The sequence below is a fragment of the Pseudophryne corroboree genome, chromosome 7, assembly GCF_028390025.1.
Source record: "Pseudophryne corroboree isolate aPseCor3 chromosome 7, aPseCor3.hap2, whole genome shotgun sequence".
NCBI classification, from domain to species: Eukaryota; Metazoa; Chordata; class Amphibia; order Anura; family Myobatrachidae; genus Pseudophryne; species Pseudophryne corroboree.
The window spans coordinates 428439869-428465342 of record NC_086450.1 but is presented as its reverse complement, the minus strand read 5'-3'; positions in this window follow the sequence as shown (position 1 = coordinate 428465342).

Below are 25474 nucleotides of genomic sequence, written 5' to 3'. Positions count from 1 at the left end.
CCAACTTTGCCTATTTGTTTAGAAATTCCGAGTTCTACAGTTAAAGTTTCAAATCTCCTAGATTCCGGAGCAGCCGAGAACTTCATCACTTCAGCCGTTGTCATACGATCTAAAGTTCAAACCGTGCCTCTGGAAGTAGAAGTTTCTGTTACTACAGTGGAAAAAAAGTCAAATTCCAGAAGGCATAATTACTCATCGAACCATATGTCTCAAGATGAAAGTTGGTGTGCTCCATTCTGAATATATTTCCTTCCTCGTGATTTCCAAAGCTTCTCATGATGTGATACTTGGATTACCTTGGCTGCAGAAACATAATCCACAACTCAACTGCCAAACCATGGACATTCTTTCATGGAGTGAATCTTGTATCAAGGATTTGTTTAGCTTCAGTTAAACCCCTCTGGTCAGTCAGTTTTCCTGAGTTACCTTCAGTCTCTCAATCTTTCGTGGATGTCTCCAGTAAACAAGTGGCTGACTCCTAACCCCCTCATCGTGAATGGGACTGCCCAATCGATTTGGTGCCGGGCAAAACACCTCCTAGGGGGCGAATGTATCCGCTGTCCATTCCGGAGACTCAAGCTATGTCTGATTATATACAAGAGAATTCATCCAAAGGATTTATTAGACCATCTTCTTCACCTGCAGGAGCCGTATTCTGTTTCGTTAAGAAGAAAGATGGTGGTTTATTACCATGCATAGATTATCGCGGACTTAATGAGATAACTATGAAGAACAGGTACCCACTGCCATTAATTCCAGAATTATTGGACCGGGTAAAGGGAGCTACAGTTTTTACGAAACTAGATCTTTGTGGAGCCTACAATATAATTCGTATCCATGCAGGGGATGAATGGAAGACTACCTTTAATACCCGGGATGGGCATTACGAATACCTTGTAATGCCTTTTGGTCTTTGTAATGCTCCTGCAGTTTTGCAAAGCTATGTGAACAAACTTTTTCGAGATCTTCTCTACAAGTATTTAGTAGTATATTTGGATGATATCTTAATATTCTCCAAGGATCTGAAGTCTCACCATCTCCAAGTTAAAGAGGTATTGACCCGTCTGAGGAAAAATCAACTATATTGTAAGTTGGAGAAGTGTACATTTGAAGTATTTTCTATACCGTTCCTTGGTTATATTATCTCCGGATCGGAGCTACGTATGGATCTTGTTAAGGTACAAGCCATCTGAGACTGGTCCACTCCTACGACTCTTAAGGGGATTCAGCGATTCCTTGGCTTTGCCATTTTTTATAGGAAATTCATTAAGAATTACTCGTTGTTGGTTGCTCCCATCACAGCCCTGACATGCAAGGGAACAAATCCTATGAACTGGTCTTCTGAAGCAATCAAAGCCTTCTCTGATTTGAACCAAGCTTTTGTGTCTGCTCCCATTCTTCGACAGCCGGATTTGAACCATCCCTTTTTAGTGGAGGTAAACACATCTACAGAAGCAGTGGGAGCTGTGTTGTCACAAGTCTTTGAAGACAAAAAAGTCCATCCCTGTGCATATTTCTCCCGTAAGTTTCTATCAGCTGAACGTAATTATGCTATTGAGGAGCAGGTATTACTTGCTATCAAATTGGCGGTTGTGGAGTGGAGATACCTTCTAGAGGGAGCACAACATCCCATCACAGTATATACTGACCATAAGAATATTCTTATCTGCAGTCGGCCCAGTGTTTGAATCCAAGATAAGCTCGTTGGGCCCTTTTCTTAAGAGATTGTGGACTCACGTCGTCGATATGGACATCTGCAGTTTCTTGTTGATTGGAAAGGTTATAGTCTGGAGGAGAGGTCCTGGGATTTTGCTGAAGATGTTCATGCTCCAAGGCTGGTTCAAAAAATTCTACTCCAAGAATCCTGACAAAGTTCATAGGTGTCCGGAGTCTACCCTTAAAGGGGGGAAGTACTGTCATGAACTGATCACTCACTGCTGTGGGTTCTGGGGTCCGTCTGTTGCCAGCGCGGTTGCTCACGGTGCTGTGCGACCATGTGGAGATGCGGCGTGATCAGCGGCAGAGGTGATGCTGGTTCTGGGAGCCGGGAGTGCAGAGACCAAATGGCCAGAATCATCTCTGTATCTGCAGTACAGGCGGTGTCCATGTTGGAGACCAAATGCAGCACCTGTGAACACCTGTGGGTAAGTGTTAGCCAATCCTGTGCTTGTGCTGCCTATAAGTAGGCTGGGATTATTTCACTCTTCGCCAGTGCTTTGTTGTAGCCACTCTATACCCTAGCTCTGTGCTCTCTCTGTGGATTCCTGTGTGATTCCAGTGGTCCTGATATTGCCTCCACTCCCAGAGGTCTGCCTGCAGCCTTCACCGCAAGAGATCCACCAGCACCCTGCTGTGCTGTCAGTCAATTGCTCTCCAAGTGGCAACAAGTGGATTTCCGGAGTCCTGTGAGAGGTTCAGTGACTGCCTGCTTTAATCACACAGCCTGTGGAAGTTTCTACTAAATCCTGGTCCTCGTTTACTCAGCTCTCAGCTTAACCCATTCTTCTCTATTGTCGTCTGCTGCAGCTTTTCACAGTGCTACAAGTATTATCTTCGCAACCTGCAAGTATTCCTTTCAGTATTGTATCTTCATTTTTGCATCATTCAAAGACAGCTCTACACAGTTCTTCAGTTCCGCCTTTAATCATTGGTAACTAGTCTTCACAGAGATTCAGCTATGTCTACAATATCCAGTTAAAACATCTTACAGTTTGGCACCAATCATTGCTTTATATTGGACATTTCTTCATTAATCTTCAGGCACGTTTTATCTTATTCATATGAACATTTCTTCAATGCATAGTTACATAGTTACATAGTTGTTGAGGTTGAAAAAAGACAAATGTCCATCGAGTTCAACCTATATTACATTTTTTTTTTTATTTTTTAATATTAATTAAATGCTGTATCCCTGGATATTTTTTTCCGCTAGGAATTTATCTAATCCATTTTTAAACTTGAGTCCACCACTACTACCTTCTCTGTCAGGGAATTCCATATCCTTACTGCTCTTACTGGGAAGAATCCTTTTCTCCGTTGAGTAAGGAATTTTTTCTCTTTTAACCGCAGGGGGTGTCCTCGTGTCCTATGTAGTGTTTTTTTGGTAAACAAATCGTTTGATAAATCCTTGTATTGTCCCTTAATGTATTTATAAATATTAATAATGTCCCTTCTCAGTCGCCTCTTTTCCATTGTGAACATATCAAGCCTTTTAAGTCTTTCCTCATAGTCCAGTGCCTCTAACCCCTTAACCAGTTTAGTGGCTCGCCTCTGAACCCTTTCGAGTTCCAAGATATCTTTTTTATAGTATGGTGCCCAAAACTGTACACAATATTCCAGGTGTGGCCGCACCAATGATTTATACAGAGGCAGGATTACACTCTCATCCCTTGTCTCCAAACCCTGTTTTATGCATGATAACACCTGATTAGCCTTTGCTGCTGTATTTTCACATTGCGTACTGCTACCAAGTTTATTATCGATGAGCACACCCAAATCCTTTTCAACTACCGTTCTTCCTAAATTTTCCCCATTTAGTTTATAGGCTGCCTGATTGTTCTTAGTCCCAAAGTGCATAACTTTACATTTGTCTATATTGAACCTCATTCTCCATTTATCCGCCCAGTCCTCAAGTCTAGATAAGTCATTCTGTAGAGACTCAACATCCTTGTCTGAATTCATTATTCTACATAGTTTAGTATCATCTGCGAAAATTGACGCTGTGCTTTCCAGTCCCTCTCCTAGGTCATTAATGAATATGTTAAGCAGCAATGGCCCGAGTACTGAGCCCTGCGGTATTCCACTGAGTACTGAAGCCCATTCAGAGTATATCCCATTAACCCCCACTCGCTGTTCCCTATTAAACAGCCAATTACTCACCCAAGTACAAATAGTGTTTCCTACCCCAAGCTCTCTTAGTTTGAGAATTAGTCTCCTGAGTGGAACTTTGTCAAAGGCCTTAGCGAAGTCTAAAAAGATCACATCCACTGCTTGACCCTGATCAATATTATCGCTCACTTTCTCGTAGAAGCTTATTAAGTTAGTTTGACATGACCTGTAATTCACAAATCCATGCTGATTCCTAGTAATAACCTTGGAGGTATCCAAGTACTCTAGTATGCTATCCCTTAATGTGCCTTCTAGTATTTTCCCCACTATAGATGTCAAGCTAACCGGTCTATAGTTCCCGAGGACTATCTTCAATACTGATCCTGCTTTTCTTTATGCCATTCATTGCAATACGTCAGTTTATATATGACTGATTGTCATTTAACTCCTTATTAGAACTGTTGTCTATTAATAAATATATGAAACGGAACTATCTTTGTCCTTCCTGTTTCCACCATACTCCAGCACCTACACCTTTGGTTGGTCCAAGGTTAATGGATCCACAAATTCAGTTTGTCCTGACATGGAATAGCCTCCCATTAGAGGTGGTACAGGCTAAGACAGTAGAGCAATTTAAACATGCATGGGATAGACATAAGGATATCCAGGCCCGCCATCAGTGGGATGCTGCAGGCAGAGCTGTCCCAGGCCTGGCCTCTCTAACAGAGAGGAAAGGGCCCGTGCTGCCTGCCGCCGCTGCTCATCTCGTCTTCCGCCACTGCCGCCAACAGCAATCTAATGGAAATGTCCCTCTAAAAATGGCCGCCACCTCAGTGGAGACAGTTATAAAAGATACTAGAGGAAGTTATTGTATCTTAAATAAATGTATCCTCTGAGCCGGCAGCCATTTTTGGAGGGACATTTTCAATTGAAGTAGGCAAGCGAGAACAGTCAGCACTGCAATGGCAGCCGCTGCAGCAGTGTCAGCGAGGGGGGTGTGAGGAATACGCCCTGACATAGAGCAGACCCCTCACAAGAAGCAAGGCCCTCACAACAAGCAGGTACTGCATAATTAATGTGGGGGCATATTATAGTGACATGAGTATTAATGTTGTGTCAGGGCCATTACTGTGGGGCATAATATGGTGACAGGGGCTATGGTGTTGCTCCGTATGTGCTTATGATTTTAATATATATAATTTACTTATTTTTTATTTGTGTGTGTGTGTGTATATATATATATATATATATATATATTTATTTATTTATTTATTTTTTTATTATTATTTCTTTTAGTGGGGTGGCCTTGCCTATGTTGTCAGTCCCGGGCTCCACAAAATCTGATGGAAAGATAAAATAAGGATTGAGGCAAATATATGGTAAAAAAAGGGTCAGACTAGATGGGCAAAGAAGTTCTTATCTGCCATCAAATTCTATGTTTCTATTCACCCAATAGTGCCAGATATACATAATGCCCTAGTAGTGTTGTTCACTGTCACTACTGCTGGGCTTTGCTGGGCACTGCTGATGCTGCTGGCCTCCATGTCCATGGGGAGGAAAGCGCAGCGCGTGCCTCTCCTGCCCCTCAGTCTGGTTTCCCATAGGTGGCCATCTCAAATATGGTGCCGGTTTGTGAGCCAATCAAAGCATGCGGTCTGGTAGCCAATTAGGAGCCACCACTGCCGGTCCACGAACTCTGAATGGCTGATGACCGGCACCACATTAGAAATGTCCACCTCCCATAAAAACTCGGCAACCCCCACGGCCCCTCCGGCCGAACGTGCCTGGAGCAGAACCTGTTTATATATATTTATATACGCCTAGGGAAAAAAGTTGTACAATATGAACACAATATCATATATAAAAATTCAAAAAAGCTTGATATGTGAATCTGCAATCAGCCAGTCAGAAGTGGTTAACTAGTGTATTTTAATTGTGTATTTGTACCTCTCCCCTGGATTTTTGCAGTCACACCCCTGTGAAACCACCTGTCAGCTTTTTTACTGGGAGCTAATGACAAAATTGTGGTACTGTGGCAGCAGCTATTTTATTGGCCATATTATAATTATTATAATTATCAACATTATTTTGATTATATATCAATAGCGGAAGGATGACTTTTATAATTGGCATTGTAATTGGTTGGCTCATTTCGGAGTTATTTGGTAAAACGCTTGCCTGCCATTCACAATGCATCACCACTGTGGTCTGGAAAGTGTGACAGTTAGTGAACTCTTCCTGTGCACCTGCTGTGGGACCTGGAACTTGTGACCTGCTGGGTGGTCTGGAAACTGTGACAGTTATTTTCAGTGAACCACTAAGCAGGGATTTTTCGACTCCAATCTGGGTGAAAAGTGGTAAAATTTTCTACCACATTAGCTAGTTATTACCACTGTTAACACCATTAATTTAGCATACCCTGCAGCACTTTAAAATTAAAAGTAAAAACAGTAAAAAAAACAAATCTGGATATTACCAAACACAGACACCAGACATAAAAGGGAATTGCTCTTGTCTTACAATCTATAGGAGAATTGGAGTTTGATAAATGAGGTTATGGGGGAAATTCAATTAGGTGCGAGTTTGCAAAAGCATTAAACTTGCACACGTTGTCTATAATTTTCACACTTTGCCTTCATGCACACACCCGAGATTCACACAATTTAATTAGAAATTACAATTCTCACTACTCTTGCAATTTTTGCTCAAAAAAAGAACTGGGAAAATAATATGAAAAAGTGGGGATACCTTCTTAAACCCCAAAAAAGTTACAGATTCATTAGTAGAATCATATAGAAGACTAAAGGAAAGTAATGTACCTTTTCAAAAGTGTCAGATGGTTGATTTGTGCATTTTAAAAAGTTAAATAATGTAAAAAAAGTATGAATTTTGTTTACCTACAAAGGAATTTTAACGTAAAAATGCAAAAAAAAGTAGAAAAAAGTGATTGTGGGTAATTTGAGACCACTTTTCCTGCGTTTACAAAAATAAAAATAAAAATCGATAAAAAGCTATTACTTTTAATTGAAATAAATACTTTAATTAAATGTGGGGTGCATATGAAAATATTACTTGCAAACTGTATGCCAAATTGACATTCTGTAATTAACACCAGGTAATTTTACTGAGACAGGGGACATTTGGATTATAAAAGAAATGTATATTTACTCTACCCAGCAGGAGGTCCTGTGTAGCTGGTAACCTCTTCCTGGCTATCCACACATACAGTACAGTATGGTCAGGAAATCTCTTTCCTGACTAAAGGGGGGTACTCACAGAGAAATAATCTAAGCAATCTGACTAGATTGCTTAGATTTTAAGCATGATCTGTCCATGTGTACCCCACACAGCGATAGCGATGCGATGCGCGGCCCCGCGCGGCGCTATCGCTGGTGCTAGATTGGCCTGCATGCAGGCTCAATCTAGCACATCGCTCATTTCACCCACTGGGTGAAATGAGCGTCCCCCCTCGTCCCCACAGATCTCTCCCCCCGCTCAGCACTCAGCGTAATGTGTGCTGAGCGAGGAGGGCAGGGGTGTGTGGGGAAGGGGGGTGCTCATTTCACCCAGCGGTGAAATGAGCGATCTCACTAGATTTGGCATGCATGCATGCCAAATCTAGAACCAGTGATAGCGACGCACGGGACCAAGGATCGCTGTCGCCGGCACCCTACACACGGATAGATCTGTCCTTAGTTTCTAAGCAATCCATACATCTTCCCAGTATGGACAAGTCACAGACCTTATGCTTTCAGGGCCGTTTCTTGGGGCAGGCGAGCAGTGCAACCGCACTGGGCGCCCGCCGCGGCACTAACTGTGGCTCCCTGCTCCCCCCTCCTATTTCTCCCCGAGTAACCCGCTCAGGGGGCGGAGTTTCACAGAATGACGCGGTTGCGTCGTTACGTCACGACGCAATCCCGTCACTCCGCGAAACTCCCCCGCCCCCACCCGAGGGGAATACAGAGGGGGATCCAAGTTAGGAAGAGGGAAAGGCCGGCGTGAGGAGCGACTGGTGAGGCGGGCCGAAGAGCGGTAATCGCCTCTGTAAGTATTCTCTCTCTCTCTGTGTAAAATGGGGACACCTGCCGTAGTGTGGGGATTTAATGTATCAAGGGCATTGCGGTGTGTGGCATAATATGGTGCAGGGGGCATTACTGTGTGGGGCTTAATATGGTAGATTTTTTTTTCCGGTCATGATCTGTTGGAGCAGGGTCAAAAACTGGATTGTTAGGTAGTCTTTTCAGACGAGGCCACATCCATTTAGATGAGGCCACCCCCCCTTGGGGGCGCGCATTTTTAAATCTCGCACTGGGAGCCAAATTGGCTAGAAACAGCCCTGTATGCTTCAAACATAATGAAACAAGATATGAAGGAATCCCTGCTTGTTTACCTGTGGTAAAGGAACAATACACAAATCTCCCAATCAATTACTTTTGGTTTTATAAATCCACAAGAGTGGGGGTCAAAATAGCAGGACTGGGGGGATAAATATTTCTGTTTAACTGAATCCAGTGTATGCTCTTTGGGGACAACCATAAGTGTGCCCTACACCACTTATTTCTATGAAGCCCCCACAGCAGAAACTCCTAAGACAGCAAGTTTTGGAAATTGTTCCTTTGTAGCAAGTTTTGGAATTTCTGAAAACTATTCCTATTTTTATTTCTGAAACTATTTTTGCAATATAATCTGTGTATCTTTAGGACCTTATTCATTATGGATCGCTATTGAGGATGAGAGAGCAGTGTTGACAAATCTGCTATTGCTAAAATTTGCATGTGCAGAGCCGCCCGGAAAGGATAAAAGATGCCCACTGCTACATTCGCAAATCTGCATAGGCATTGGCAGATTCGCAATGCATACGCAAAAAATGACACCATCAACATTTGTGGCTGACTCCAGCATACTCAATAAGAATGCAGTCGCACCGGAACGTTGTGTAATAGGTACTATATATAAAATAATGCTTTAGACGAAACAGGGTTCCAACTTAGCTTACGTACAGTACAACTGCTTAAGAGAAAATACTTAGAAATGTTCAGTTATCTTTGTTAAATTTCTCTGAAGAGGACGGTGGTTCAGCAATGTGATCTTTGATCTTTAAAAATAACTTAACTTTTATCTTGCATCCCATTCTACAGTAACTTGATATATCTTAATTTTCTAAATTAAGGGCCTAAGGCGTATGAGTTGTTTATGTGGAATGCCTGGTGAATGTGAAAGTACTAAGGCCCTCATTCCGAGTTGTTCGCTCGCAAGCTGCTTTTAGCAGCTTTGCACACGCTAAGCCGCCGCCTACTGGGAGTGAATCTTAGCTTATCAAAATTGCGAACGAAAGATTAGCAAAATTGCGAATAGACACTTCTTAGCAGTTTCTTAGTAGCTCCAGACTTACTCGGCATCTGCGATCAGTTCAGTGCTTGTCGTTCCTGGTTTGACGTCACAAACACACCCAGCGTTCGCCCAGACACTCCCCCGTTTCTCCAGCCACTCCCACGTTTTTCCCAGAAACGGTAGCGTTTTTTCGCACACACCCTTAAAACGGCCTGTTTCCGCCCAGAAACACCCACTTCCTGTCAATCACACAACGATCACCAGAACGAAGAAAAAACCTCGTAATGCCAAGAGTAAAATACCTAACTGCATAGCAAATTTACTTGGCGCAGTCGCACTGCGGACATTGCGCATGCGCATTAGCGACTAATCGCTCCGTTGCGAGAAAAAAATACAGAGCGAACAACTCAGAATGACCACCTAAGTACTGTTCAGTAAGATACTCATAGCAACACAATATACCAATATATCTCATTTTATGTGACAAAAAAAATATGTTGGGGTCTTACACACACATTTCAGCCCTAACTAAACCTGGGCAGTAGTGTGTGATGGTTCTATTGGCCACAGGTAGGTGATCAGGCTGTGTGGTAGTTGGAGTAGATGGAGGGGAATAGAGAAGCAGGGTGGACAGTAGAAAGTAGAGATGAATGGGTTCGGTTCACAGAGAACCGAACCCCCCCGAACTTCACGTGGTTTACACGGGTCCGAGGCAACCTCGGTTCTTCCCGCCTTACTCGCAAAACCCGAATGGGGGAAAACGTCATCATCCCGCTGTCGGATTCTCGCGAGATTCGGATTCCATATAAAGAGCTACGCGTTGCCGCCATTTTCACTTTGCATTGTAGATTGAGCGGAGAGGACGTAGCTACGTTCTCTGCCTGAATAGCCCAATATCAGCTAAATATCAGCTCAATATCTGTGCTCAGTACCAGTGCTGCATTGTGGTGACCAGTATACTACAGTACAATAGTCCATTGCTGTATCTTGCTGCTCCGTGTCAGTTCTAGTATCCTCATCAGTGCTCAATATCTGTGCTCAGTATCAGTGCTGCATTGTGATGACCAGTATATAATACTACAGTACAATAGTCCATTGCTGTATCTTGCTGCTCCGTGTCAGTTCTAGTATCCTCATCAGTGCTCAATATTTGTGCTTAGTATCAGTGCTGCATTGTGGTGACCAGTATACTGCAGTGTACTGCAGTATACTGCAGTACAATAGTCCATTGCTGTATCTTGCTGCTCCATGTCAGTTCTAGTATCCTCATCAGTGCTCAATATCTGTGCTCAGTATCAGTGCTGCATTGTGGTGACCAGTACACTACAGTACAATAGTCCAGTACTGTTCTCGCTGCCCAGTGTCAGTTCTAGTATCCTCATCAGTGCTCAATATCTGTGCTCAGTATCAGTGCTTCATTGTGGTGACCAGTATATAATACTACAGTACAATCAGTGGCGGTTCTTGCCACGGGCAAGCGGTACTTTTGCCCGGGGCGCCGCCTTCCGGAGGGCGCCGGCGCCATCCGGAGGGCGCCGGCGCCATCCGGAGGGCGCCGCACCAGGGCAAGATCCGCCACTGTGCCCCCCGCAGTGCCCTGCTGTGCCCCCCCGCTTTGAAGGGAACCAGACGCGTAGTGTCTAGTTTCCCTTCATTGAGAGGACCTTAGTTGTGCGGTGCGCGATGACGTTATCGCGCACCGCACAGCAAAGGTCCTCTCCATGAAGGGAAGCTAGACGCTACGGTCTAGTTTCCCTTCGTGTAGAGGACCTTTGCAGTGCGATGCGCGATGACGTCATCGCGCACCGCACAGCATAGTGGCACAGACACTAGGGGTCATAATTGACCTCTAGTGTCTATGCTGTTCTATGGGAGAGACGTAATAACGTCTCTCCCATAGATCGAAGAGATGAGAGAGGGGAGAAGAGCGGTGCCGCCGGCGGAGGTGGTCTGGATCAGGAACGGGGATGGTAAGTATTCTTTTTATTTATTTATTTATTTTCTTGCAGCGTCGTAACCACGCCCCCAATTGAAGCCACGCCCCCATATTTTGCCCGGGGCACCACAACTCTTAGAACCGGCCCTGAGTACAATAGTCCATTGCTGTATCTTGCTGCTCTGTGTCAGTTCTAGTATCCTCATCAGTGCTCAATATCAATGCTGCATTGTGGAGACCAGTATATAATACTACAGTACAACAGTCCATTGCTGTATCTTGCTGCTCCGTGTCAATTCTAGTATCCTCATCAGTGCTCAATATCAGTGCTTAGTATCAGTGCTGCATTGTGGTGACCAGTATATAATACTACAGTACAATAGTCCAGTGCTGTTCTCGCTGCCCAGTGTCAGTTCTAGTATCCTCATCAGTGCTCAGTATCACTACTCTTGTCTGGTGCTGCAGTTCCTGATAGTCAAATTGAAGATGTCACTGTTGAAGTACACCAGGATGAGGATATGGGTGTTGCTGGCACTGAGGAGGAAATTGACAAGGAGGATTCTGATGGTGAGGTGGTTTGTTTAAGTCTGGCACCCGGGGAGACACCTGTTGTCCATGGGGTGAATAAGGCCATTGCCATGCCTGTTCAAAATAAGAAAAAAATCACCTCTTCGGTGTGGAATTATTTAAACAGAAATGTGGACAACTGGTGTCAAGCCATGTGTTGCCTTTGTCAAGCTGTAATAAGTAGGGGTAAGGACGTTAACCACCTAGGAACATCCTCCCTTATACATCACCTGGAGCGCATTCATCAGAAGTCATTGACAAGTTCAAAAACTTTGGGTGACAGCGGAAGCAGTCCACTGACAACTAAATCCCATCTTCCTCTTGTACCCAAGCTCCTGCAAACCCCCCACCAACTCCCTCAGTGTCAATTTCCTCCTTAGACAGGAAAACCAATAGTCCTGCAGGCCATGTCACTGGCAAGTCTGACGAGTCCTCTCCTGCCTGGGATTCCTCCGATGGATCCTTGAGTGTAATGCCTACTGCTGCTGGCGCTGCTGTTGTTGCTGCTGGGAGTCGATCGTCATCCCAGAGGGGAAGTCGGAAGACCACTTGTACTACTTCCAGTAAGCAATTGACTGTCCAACAGTCCTTTGCAAGGAAGATGAAATATCACAGCAGTCATCCTGTTGCAAAGCGGATAACTCAGGCCTTGAAAACTATGTTGGTGTTAGACGTGCATCCGGTATCCACCGTTAGTTCACAGGGACTTAGAGAATTGTTTGAGGTAGTGTGTCCCCGGTACCAAATACCATCTAGGTTACACTTCTCTAGGCAGGCGATACCGAGAATGTACACAGACGTCAGAAAAAGAGTCACCAGTGTCCTAAAAAATGCAGTTGTACCCAATGTCCACTTAACCACGGACATGTGGACAAGTGGAGCAGGGCAGACTAAGGACTATATGACTGTGACAGCCCACTGGGTAGATGTATTGCCTCCCGCAGCAACAACAGCAGTGGCGGCACCAGTAGCAGCATCTTGCAAATGCCAAATCATTCCTAGGCAGGCTACACTTTGTATCACCGCTTTCCATTAGAGGCACACAGCTGACAACCTCTTACGGAAACTGAGGAACATCATCGCAGATTGGTTTACCCCAATTGGACTCTCCTGGGGATTTGTGACATCGGACAATGCCACCAATATTGTGCGTGCATTACATGTGGGCAAATTCAAGCACGTCCCATGTTTTGCACATGCAATGAATTTGGTGGTGTAGTATTTTTTTTAAAAAGACAGGGGCGTGCAATGGATGCTGTCGGTGGTCCGAAGAATTGCGGGTCACTTTCGGCATTCAGCAACTACGTGCCGAAGACTGGAGCACCAGTAAACACTCCTGAACATGCCCTGCCATCAGCTGAAGCAAGAGGTGGTAACGAGGTGGAATTCAACCCTCTATATGCTTCAGAGGATGGAGGAGCAGCAAAAGGCCATTCAAGCCTATACATCTGCCTACGATATAGGCAAAGGAGGGGGAATTCACCTGACTCAAGCGCAGTGGAGAATGATTTCAACGTTGTGCAAGGTTCTCCAACCCTTTGAACTTACCACATGTGAAGTCAGTTCAAACACTGCCAGCCTGAGTCAGGTCATTCCCCTCATCAGGCTTTTGCAGAAGCAGCTGGAGAGATTGAAGGAGGAGCTAAAACAGAGCGATTCTGCTAGGCATGTGGGACTTGTGGATGGAGTCCTTTATTCGCTTAACCAGGATTCACGGGTGGTCAATCTGTTGAAATCAGAGCACTACATTTTGGCCACCGTGCTCGATCCTAGGTTTAAAGCTTACGTTGTATCTCTCTTTCCGGCAGACACAAGTCTGCAGGTGTTCAAAGACCTGCTGTTGAGACAATTGTCAAGTCAAGCGGAACGTGACCCGCCAACAGCTCCTGCTTCATTTTCTCCCGCCACTGGAGCTGCCAGGAAAAGGATAAAATTTCCAAAACCACCCACTGGCGGTGAGCGATAGCTGACATCTGGTCCAGACTGATGGACCTGCCAACGATTACTGACATGTCGTCTACTGTCACTGCATATGATTCTGTCACCATTGAAAGAATGGTGGAGGATTATATGAGTGACCGCATCACTGTAGGCATGTTAGACAGTCTCTACGTATACTGGCAGGAAAAAAAGGCAATTTGGAGGCCCTTGCACAAACTGTCTTTATTTTACCTAAGTTGCACCCCCTACAGTGTGTACTCCGAAAGAGTGTTTAGTGCAGCCGGTAACCTTGTCAGCGATCAGCATAGGAGGTTACTTCCAGAAAATGTGGAGAAGATGATGTTCATCAAAATGAATTATAATCAATTCCTCCGTGGAGACATTCACCAGCAATTGCCTCCAGAAAGTACACAGGGACCTGTGATGATGGATTCCAGTGGGGACGAATTAATACTCTGAGGAGGAGGATGTACACAGTGAAAGGGGTGAGGAATCGGACAATGAGGAGGAGGTGGACATCCTGCCTCTGTAGAGCCAGTTTGTGCAAGGAGAGATTGATTGCTTCTTTTTTGGTGGGGGCCCAAACCAACCAGTCATTTCAGCCACAGTCGTGTGGCAGACCCTGTCACTGAAATGATGGGTTTGTTAAAGTGTGCATGTCCTGTTTATACAACATAAGGGTGGGTGGGAGGACCCAAGTACAATTCCATCTTGCACCTCTTTTTTTTAAATTTATCTTTGCATAATGTGCTGTTTGGGGACTATTTTTGTAAGTGCCATCCTGCCTGACACTGCAGTGCCACTCCTAGATGGGCCAGGTGTTTGTGTTGCCCACTTGGTTCGCTTAGCTTAGTCATCCAGCGACCTTGGTGCAAATTTTAGGACTAAAAATAATATTGGCCCTCATTCCGAGTTGATCGCTCGCAAGGCGATTTTAGCAGAGTTACACACGCTAAGCCGCCGCCTACTGGGAGTGAATCTTAGCTTCTTAAAATTGCGACCGATGTATTCGCAATATTGCGATTACAAACTACTTAGCAGTTTCAGAGTAGCTTCAGACTTACTCGGCATCTGCGATCAGTTCAGTGCTTGTCGTTCCTGGTTTGACGTCACAAACACACCCAGCGTTCGCCCAGACACTCCTCCGTTTCTCCGGCCACTCCTGCGTTTTTTCCGGAAACGGTAGCGTTTTTAACCACACGCCCCTGAAACGCCGTGTTTCCGCCCAGTAACACCCATTTCCTGTCAATCACATTACGATCGCCGGAGCGAAGAAAAAGCCGTGAGTAAAAATACTTTCTTCATTGTAAAATTACTTGGCGCAGTCGCAGTGCGAATATTGCGCATGCGTACTAAGCGGAATTTCACTGCGATGCGATGAAATATACCGAGCGAACGACTCGGAATGAGGGCCATTGTGAGGTGTGAGGTGTTCAGAATAGACTGGAAATGAGTGGAAATTATAATTATTGAGGTTAATAATACTTTAGGCTCAAAATTACCCCCAAATTCTATGATTTAAGCTGTATTTGAAAAAAAACACCCAAATACAAAACACACCCGAATCCGACAAATATTCTTAAGGGAGGTTTTGCCAAAATGCGTCCGAATCCAAAACACGACCGCAGAACCGAATCCAAAGCCAAAACACAAAACCCGAAAAATGCCCGCTGCACATCTCTAGTAGAAAGGCATTTATTTCAGGCCTTTGCTGGCTGTCAAAAATGTTTTCTGAGTGTCAGGAGCCATACTGTCCAGATTTCTCAGAATATGAATTTGTTTATGGGCACAGGGACTGGGACCACTAGGCTATATTGCTAAAACCTGATATGAGTATTGTTAAGTACATGAATGATGCTATTCACTTGTGAAGACTCTAGGGTAGAGGTAAGGCTGAATATACTAGGGAGAGGCAGGCTAGAAATCGGGCTGGAACCAGTGATGATGCCGGAGGCCAGACTGGAACTGGGGAAGCTGAAGACCAGACTAAAACCATTGACGCTGGAGACCAGACTGGAACAGGTGGATGCTGGAGACCAGACTGGAACTGGTAGAGGCGGGATACCGGACTGGAACCAGTGGAGGTGTCAGACCGGACTGGAACCGATGGTCGAGATGACTGGACTGGAACCAATGGATGAGATGACCAGACATGAACTTGTGGATGAGATGACCAATGGACAAGATAACCAGACTGGAAATGGTGGATGAGATAACTGCACTGGGACAGTCAGACTGGGCTGGGACTGGTAATGCTTCATATGGAAAACTGGACTGGAACCGGTAAAAACTGTCTGGGACCATTAATGATTCACATGGGAATCGGGCAGGGACCAGTAATGCTTGAAAATGAAATCGGGTTAGTACCGATAATACATAACACTGTAGCTGGACTAGGACCAGTAATGCTAGGAACCGGGCTGAGACGGGTAAAGTATAACAGGTTCTCAGAACACTTGAAGACTGCATCTGTGCATATGGTCCTTATACTGTAGGAAATTAAAACAGTACTGTATAAAATGTGTGACTTGTTCCATTAATATGTGTCTTATATGCATCGCTATGCAAATAAGATGCACAAGCAGCTTATGCTGATTAAAATTATATGTGACATACCTATATTCTGTGTGTGAACGTGGCTGCATCTGCATATGAAATGGTACATTACAGTGTATTCCTAAAAAATACTATAACGTACCATAGGCATGCAGCATATAACTTTAATCAGCATAAGCAGCTTGTACATCCTATTTGCATAGCGGTGTTAATACAATGCTTTTTCAGCACAAAAAGACACCCGACACTAATTGAGTTGCACTCATGCCAGAAATCTACCTCTATATGGCATATTGAGACAAGATGTATGAGGACACATCTGTAGCAGATGGATAACTTGCTTGCAGGAATGTCAGAGGTTAAATGCACACAGAGATCCAGGAAATCTGCAGGGGAATGGCTGAATAGCAGATCACAACAGAACAGCAGTCAGAAGCACACTGGTGTTAGATTAGCTGAAGCTCCACAGGCGGAAAGCACAATTGGGAGAGAAACTCACAGCAGCACTAAGATGCGGGCATATGAACAAGTCTGTAGAATTGAGGAACAGATTCCAACAGATCTTAATACTCAACAACACAGGAGAACCTTGTAATCAGTGAAGTACAGCTGGAAGCAGTCCTTAGCTTGAGACATAGGAATCAAAGGGAATAACTGTAACTTGGAAAGCTTAAGCTCAGCAGCGCTGATACTTGAAATTACAGATGAGGCTGCTAATTACAGAGAGGAATCCTAGCAATACTGAGACACAGGAATCATATGTGGAGACTGCAGCCTTGCTGCAGACCAGGAGCCAAGAATTCAGCAATGTGACTGATCTAGCTGTGTTTGCTTGTGGAAATGAAGGATTTAAATAAGAACTGCTGGTCGTAGATTGGCTGCCAAAGTTAGCTGAGGTAAGGAGATGTGGTCAGCTGGCAAGATTCAAAATGGCCATGCCCATGTACCAGCTCCACAATACAAGTAAAACCTGACCTGCAGTACATGCGAGTGTTGAATCGCTGGTGCATTTTGAAAGGGCTGATTCGTGAGATTAAGCCTGTTTTCTCTATACTATAATACTTGGAAAGTAAAGGTATTACAGAAAATTTATGGCACCAATCGTTTGATTTCAGCTCCAGAAAACTGTTCAATTGTCCCTGAGTATATTTATGGCTCCATTTAACAATGATTGTAATTGCCCGTGGTATCATTATTTCAGTATCCAAGTTCCAAAGAACTTTATCAAAATGATATATCTGTGTTTACCCAGTGAGCCTGCTACAATACTGTAGGTGCTTACAGACAAGTACAATGAAAATATAAATAGGACTCCAACACCTCACACAAGACTACAATTGACAAAGCACCTTCAGCCACATTAATATGGTAGAAGTCTACCTTGATGATGTTTTCAAGGTGAACTGAAATGGTCTGAGCACTATAGGGCAAGAGGAAAAGATGGTCAGAGGTAGCAGAAATTTTGGGACCCAGTACAAAGTGATCAGGCAGCTTCCACTGCTCCGCTGTCCCTACAACATAGCAAAAAGGGCCATGTGTGTGAGGAACAGCGTGAAGCCCTGGTAGCATAACCTTACATATCTCCCAGCATAGGTGTGCGCGGAAGCCAACACAGGGGTGCCACTCTGGGACTCCCCCCCCACCGCCGGGTAGTGGACTGACTACTACACCCCTTGCTCTGGGACATAGACTGCTCAACAAAAAATATTTAAAGGTTTAAGCACTAAGGGGGAGGGTTAGGCTGCGGGAAAGGGCAGATTAGGTTTAGGCACCAACAGGGGAGGTTAGGAGCTAAGGGGGAGGTTAGGGTTAGGCTGCTGGAAGGGAGGTTATCATTACGAGTAGGGGAAAGGGGGGAACATACTTACCTCGCCCCTGTCGGGATTTCACCGATCGAGATTTCGGAGTCTGTATTGTGACTGCCGACATCCCGTCCGGTGGTCAGTCATACTGAACTTGTCATTTTAGGTCCTGTAGAAATTAAGTATGTTATTCCCTGGTACATAAAACATAAAAGATAACTGAAATTTTAAGTTTAATAGAAAAGGATTAGAATAGGTTAGAACCTATGAATCCTGTGCTTAGTAATAACAAATAGACATAGAGGTAAGAGCAGTGGCGTAGCGTGGAGACATGACACCCGGAGCAGGGTCATGTCATGGCGCCCCCACTCACTACCACACATACATCGATTCACACACATTTAGGCACAGACATACATAAACACACACATATACACAGATATATTCATATACACAGATATATATACATATACACACACTCATAACACAAATATACACACAGATATACGTAAACACACATATACACAGATATATACACATACACACACACATATATGCACACACATATATACACAAACATACAAAAACACATATATACACTGATATATATGCACTCATATATAGATAAACATACAAATATACACAGACATACATAAGCACACACATATACACAGATATATACACATATACACACACACATAAACACCCAAATATACACACACATACACATACACACAGGCAGGGGCGTATCTACGCATTGGCCAGGATGGCACTCGCCAGGGGCGCCTGCCAAGGAAGGGGCGCCGCCCAGCGGTGTCATGCTGGCCTGACACCCTCTGTCATCAGCAGCCGCTGTCACACAGTGACAGCGCCGCTGCCGTACGCAGAGCACTGCTCTCTGAGCTGTGCGGACGGCTGCGGAGGCAGGAGCTGGAGACGTCTGGCCTGTCTCGGGGTAGGGGGGGGGGGCGTGCAGGCGTGCAGTAGCGTAGCCTCTATGGCCACAGCACCCGGACCCGCCCCCTACTATCCCTCACTGGCGGCTTCTCACAGGGCGGGATGTGGCTGAGCACACTGTCCCGCTGCTGTTCTCCCACGGTGGCCATGCGGCTGTGAGCCTGTGCCACCCTCAAGGGACAACTTTCCTTCATCACTCTCCTGTCTGCCTGCATTTATTTACAGGAGGAGAGAAAAAAGCAGGTACCATGGGGGGCACTGTGTTTTGGGGGGCAGTATGGGGGAGCTTAATGTACTGGGGTGATATAGGGGTGCAGTGTGTATGGAGGGGCAATATGGGGGTGCTGAATGTATTGCAGATAATATGGGAGTCCTATGTGCACTCGGGCAAGGGTAAAATGGAGACACTGTGTACTGGGCTTAATATGGGGTACTGTGTGTACTGGGGGTAATATGGGGGGTGCTGTATATATATACTAGGGTTTTATATAGGGGTGCTGTGTGGGGTTGGGAATGAAATGCTGGCTGTCGGGATGCCAGTGGTCAGGAGGCCAGCAGCAGCATCCCAATTGTCGAAATCCTGATGTGGGTTGGTAAGTGGTGTAACCCCTACCCTAACTCTAACCCTCCCCCTACCCTAACTCTAACCCTCCCCCTACCCTATCTCTAACCCTACCTTTAGGTGCCTAACCCCTCCTTCCAGCCTACCCTGAACCCCCACGGGAGCGCCTAAACCTAACTGCCCTTGCCAGCACCCTAAACCTAACCGTCTCCCCTCCGCAGCCTAAGCCTAACTCCCCTGGTGGTGCCTAAACCTACACCCCCCCCCTCCCCCCATCCCAGGTGTAGTGCTTACGTGGTCTGCTGTCTGTGACTGTACATTCAGGATCCCGGCGGTTGGGGTTCCGGCGTCAGTGTCCTGTGCCCTTTTGGGATTCCAGCGTCGGCCTTCCATTGTGTGTAGGGATTCCGGCGCCGTTATGTTGTGCACCGGGATCCCGACCGTCGGGATATTAACTGCATCCCGCTGTGTGTACTGGGGGAATAAATACTATGGTGGGCACTGAGACTGATGCATTCTGGAGCCTGACAGGGATAGCCGGAGGGGGGAGTTTTCACTCCCACACTCTGGCATAAAAGATGTTCTTACATCTTGGTAAAGAGGCGAAGCGGGAAGACTTATGTCGACACAATCCCGGGCAGTATCATACATCCCCCTCTAATGTGTGGCTAGACTAGGGTAGGGTTAATGGTGAAGAAGGTGTCGGTGGGGTTAGTGAGAGTATATTATTAAAAAAATATGGCGTGGAAGGGGGGGGGGGCGCGCCAGTCCCTTACTTTGCCAGGGGGGCTCAGACCCCTAAATACACCCCTGCACACAGGCATACATAAACACACACCTATACAAAGACATATACACACAGATATACACAAATACACACATATACTCACACATACTGTATACAAAGATATATACACATAAACACACACATACATGTATACACATAAACACACATATACACACATTTACACACACAAACACAGACATATACACATAAACACAAAGTATACACAGACATAAACACTTACACACACATATATACATACAGTATACACACATTACTTCTAACCAAGAGGGCAGCAGCAGAACAGCTCCTCGTTCTGGCCTGAAGGGGAGGAGCTTCCATGTGATTGACAGGCTGGGCCTCCGTGGGGAGAAGGAAAGGACTGAGGAAAGGGAAGGGGTGGCCACCACACTGCCTACATGTTCCAGGTCACTGAATGCAGATACCTGACAGCCATCTAGGCACCTTCTCCATGTTACGTCATTTGCAGCAAGTTCATGTAAGTTATTTTACAAGATTATAATGTAATTAAAACCCTCATCATCAACCTCCTCATTGGTGATCAGAGGTAGTCCCTCCAAAAAACTGTTTTGTGAGAGCCCAAACAAAGCAAGCAGTTCAGCCACAAAAGTGCCAGTCCTTGTCACTGAAGTGCTTGGTTTGTTAATCTGTGCATGTCCTTTTTGATATCCCAAGGACAATTCCATCTTGCACCACTTTTCTTTTCTGCCACTATTGTGTGGCAATGGTTGCTAGATGTGCTATAAACTGCCACATGTTTGTGCCGCTGCTCTGTTGGTTAGTACCCAGCCAGCTCCCTGCAGCCTTTTGCCCAAATGAATGAAAGCATTTTTGTGAGATGTGAGATGGTCAACATTGACAAATTACTGTGAATTAATGTTTTTGAGGTCAGTAACACTGTAGGAATAAAAACATACCCAAATTCTGTGATTTTCACTGTTTTTATGATTTTTGGTCAAAAATACAGATCCAAAAACCAAAGCACACAAGGGTGGTTTTGGCAAAACCAAATACAGATCCAAAACACGAGGGAGATACAGATCCAACACCAAAACCAAAACACGGGTATTGGCACACATCTCTAGTCAATACTTTATACATTTATAAACATAAGTAAAGAGACAATTTCGGCAGAGGTTCCTGTAGCAGGGAAACCACATACAGTATAGGTAAGAAAATACGCAAGACCTCAGGCCTGTTCCTACTGTGGAGGGGCAAAGACATGCATTGACCCTTGACCTTGTCTAAGAGTTCTGTTGCAGTAAATGACTAAAACAAAGATTTTATCATAACAAGTAAATTCCAATCTAAATAAAATAAAAATGAAAACACATATATACAAATTACAAACATTGGGGCATATGTATTAACCTGGAGAAGGCATAAGGAAGTGATTAACCAGTGATATGTGCAAGGTGATAAAGGCACCAGCCAATCAGCTCCAATATGTAAATTAACAGTTAGGATCTGATTGGCTGCTGCCTTTATGACCTTGCACATATCACTGGTTTATCACTTCCTTATGCCTTCTCCAGGTTAATACATCTGCCCCATTAATTCAAAAGCAGTTCCATTGGATCAAAGGAGCAGACGTACCACAATTAAAGTACTGCTGGGAGAAGCATTGACATCGCACTTGGGACCCTAGTAAGCTTCAGTTGCAGATTCTGCTAAAAAGCAGAATCTGCTACTGCTGAAGATCACATACTGGGGGCCGCCCAGCACAGTGCAAGGCCGCCCAGCATGCAAAGTTCTCCCCAGTGATGCGATCGCTGCAGCCGACAAGTCATGCGGTCGCCACGAAAATGGTCCAGCCCCGCCTGCGTTGGTTGGAACACTCCCCCGCAGCGGTCCATCGCAGTCCACCCCACGACGATGCGATTACATAATGACCACTCGTACATGCGCACTGCCATCGCTGCGCGCGCTTAGGCGACCGGAAAGTGGGTGGCTGCGTACATGCAATAGTAGCGATGGCTACTGAATGAGGTCCTTAGGACCCTGTTCAGGTTGAATTGCAGATACTGCTTAAAAGCAGAATCTGCTATAGTTTCTATTGCATTCTGGGGGCCGCCCAGTGTATGGCAAAGCTGCCCAGCATGCTACCCACCATCCAGCAGCTGCGACTGCAATTACAACTGTGGGTGCCCCTGCCTTCGTAGCCTGGCCTTCCATCGGAGCGGCTGCATGTGACATCTAATCAATTGTGATTTTTGTACTACTGCGATCCAACGTGAATAGGGGCCTTAGTCCCTATATTTTTTCTTTGGGGAGATTTAGCAAAGCAGGGAATGATATAGAGGGGAGAGAGATAAAAAAAAGCAAACAGCTCCTGTCAGTTTATAGCCTATGGGAGATGTACAAAGTCGCAAGGGGAGATGTACTAAGCCTGATAGAATGAAGAGAGATAAGCTACCAACCAATCAGCTCCTGTCACTTTTAAAACACAGCCTGTAACATGGCAGTTAGGAGATGATTGGATGGTACTTTATCTCCCTCTCCTTTATTCCTGTTCATGGCTTAGTACATCTCTCCCTAGTAGAGAGTGAAAAAGTGGAGAGAGATAATGTACCAACCAATCAGCTCCTAATGGCATACATACATTACAGATATACTGGGGCAATGTCCCAATCCCCCAACGGCCGAGTTGGATAATTGGAAATATAAACATGTTTAAAAATCCTGATTCCCCGATCCTGACCGGAAATGGCTGGGATAGGCAAATCAGGCATTTTTAACATGTTTAATTTCCCCAACTCCCTAATGGATCACCAATCATCGCTGGTGCTGGTGGATCGGGGAATTGGGGAAACAGGCCACCTGATGTACGGGGGCCATAGCTGTCATTTAACAGGATGTGTTTGAAAATTGACTGGAGGTGATTGGTTGCTACTTTATCTCTCTCCACTTTATCTCTCTCCGGACTTTGCTAAATCTCCACCTCTGTGTGGCTATTATGTTGTCAAGCAGAAAGCCCAGTCATGGTGTTTGCTGATTTATATGGAGATACAAAATCACACTGTTTGTGACTGATTCCGTTGAGGTAAACAGTCCCGCTATCTGTAGCTACCTTTGTTTGTAGTAACACTGTCACTTTAGCAGATTAGCCGGATAGAAAAAGAATAGATGTTAGTCTAGGTTGTCATATAAATAATCTGATTAGTGCAGGAATAATAGAGCGTAAAGTAAGAAGTAAGCTTATGGCAGATACCAATAGTACAGTTCAGAGTCCTCCTTCTGAAAGGTTTAGCCAGTCCACTTACCTCACTGGTACTGCGTACAGTGTTTCCGCCAAGCCATCAAATTCACAGGACACTCCCTTGTCATTGCAACCATCCAAGGACAAGGGTGTGATTGTACAAAGTAATTTTCTAACAGATAGAGGGTGAGTTTGAAACACAGGGGGTGATTCAGACCTGATCGCTCCTCACTGCGATTAGATAGCCGCTGCCCATAGAGAGTGAAAACCCACCCCCTGCAAATGCATGTGTACACCATGCGAAAACTTCGCCAGACAGTGGACATCTTCAAATCCGTTCGCAGCTCACTCACCATTGAATGATTTTTTAAAAGTCTGTGCAGTCTGTGCGTAGCCCAAGACTTACTCCTACAGTGCGATGAGAACAGGCTGATCGGGGCCGGAGCTGACGTCACACACCCGCCCTGAAAACGCTTAGGCACGCCTGCATTTTCCCTGACACTCCCAGAAAATGGGCAGTTACCATCCCAAATGTCCACTTCCTGTCAATCAGCCTGTGTTCACCTAGCAATGGAAAAAAATGCAGGATTTTGTTGCTGTTTGACGTATGATCCGTACACATGCACAGTCAACCGATAATCGGTCGCTGTGTGAATTCGCACAACAGTGACCAGGTCTAAATTAGGCCCACAGCACGCTATGTGAAACACAGCATGGTATGAGGGCATGGTATGCGCAGAAGGCCGCGGCTTTAGTACATTTGGAAATGCAGTAAAAACCCAGAAAATTGGCATTTCTTCTTTAGTACATCCCATCGTGAGACTTCTATTGGGGCTGCTTTATTGGCAAATTTACCAAGCTCCGGAATGCAGAGCACAGCGTTCCAGAACTTGGCCCTGGTAGCTAACATCATCTGAAAATGGCATTAGCCATTGCCTATAGGATACAGTTCACAAAAAGCACGGTGAGAGGGATCCTTAGGATCCCTCTTCAACACTCCACACATGTGCGTCAGTAGCGCGGCCGACCCCCCCGAAACCGAAAGTAAAGTGGTTGATAATGAGATCTCTTTACTTTTTTATATAGCAGGGATGGGCTCCTGTCAGAACCCCTATCTCTGCATGTGCTTAGTACTTACTGATACATACAGCTAGTACTTCATTTTCTGTTGCCGCAAATATAAACGCACAATTACGCCTGTCTTCAGATGGTTATGATACCAGGAACATGAATGGCGCAAAGGCGCACTGGTAATGATGACACATACAGGCGAGTACCCGCATTTCTTGTCTCACAAGCGCAACTCTGAATTAACCCTGTAATGTGCATGAGGTGACATCAGATCAACATGTGGGAAACGTATAATTTTCAAGACAGTAGGGAGATGAGAAAGTAAAGATTGTAGAAAGGTAACTTTATCGCATACCACTGTCCCTCCTGGCTAGAGAAATAGATACAGTAGATCTCTTTATCAGCTTTTGTTGGTGCACTTAACAGAAGTGTGTCTTGAAGTTGCTGCCTGTGTAATGCCTAACATAATTAGCCTGTGGCTATGAAACACATAATCATTAGTGTAGCCAGAGACGTGCACACAGGGTGTGCCTGGTGTGCACCATAATGCAGATTCAGGGGAAGGGGGGAGGGGGGGGGGGCAAGGTCTCCAAGGCACAGTGGGTGAGGCTGATATGAGAAGTGCATGAAAGTAAAGAAGCAGGCTGGCATGAAGAGAGAGGGCGCTGAGTGCTGATGGCATGAGGGGAATAGGAGAAGGAGGCTGAATGCTGAGTAATGAGGAAAGCAGGTGAGGAGGCTGGCTTAAGGGGAGTGGGTGAAGAGGCTGGCATAAGGGGAAAGGTGTAGGCTGCTGGAATGAGTGGGCGAAGAGGCTAAGGGGGAGGGGTACTAAGCAGTTAAAAGTGTGGAGAAGTGAGCCAGTGGAAAAGTTGCACATGGCAAATTAATCAGCTGCTCTGTATAATTTTATAGTATG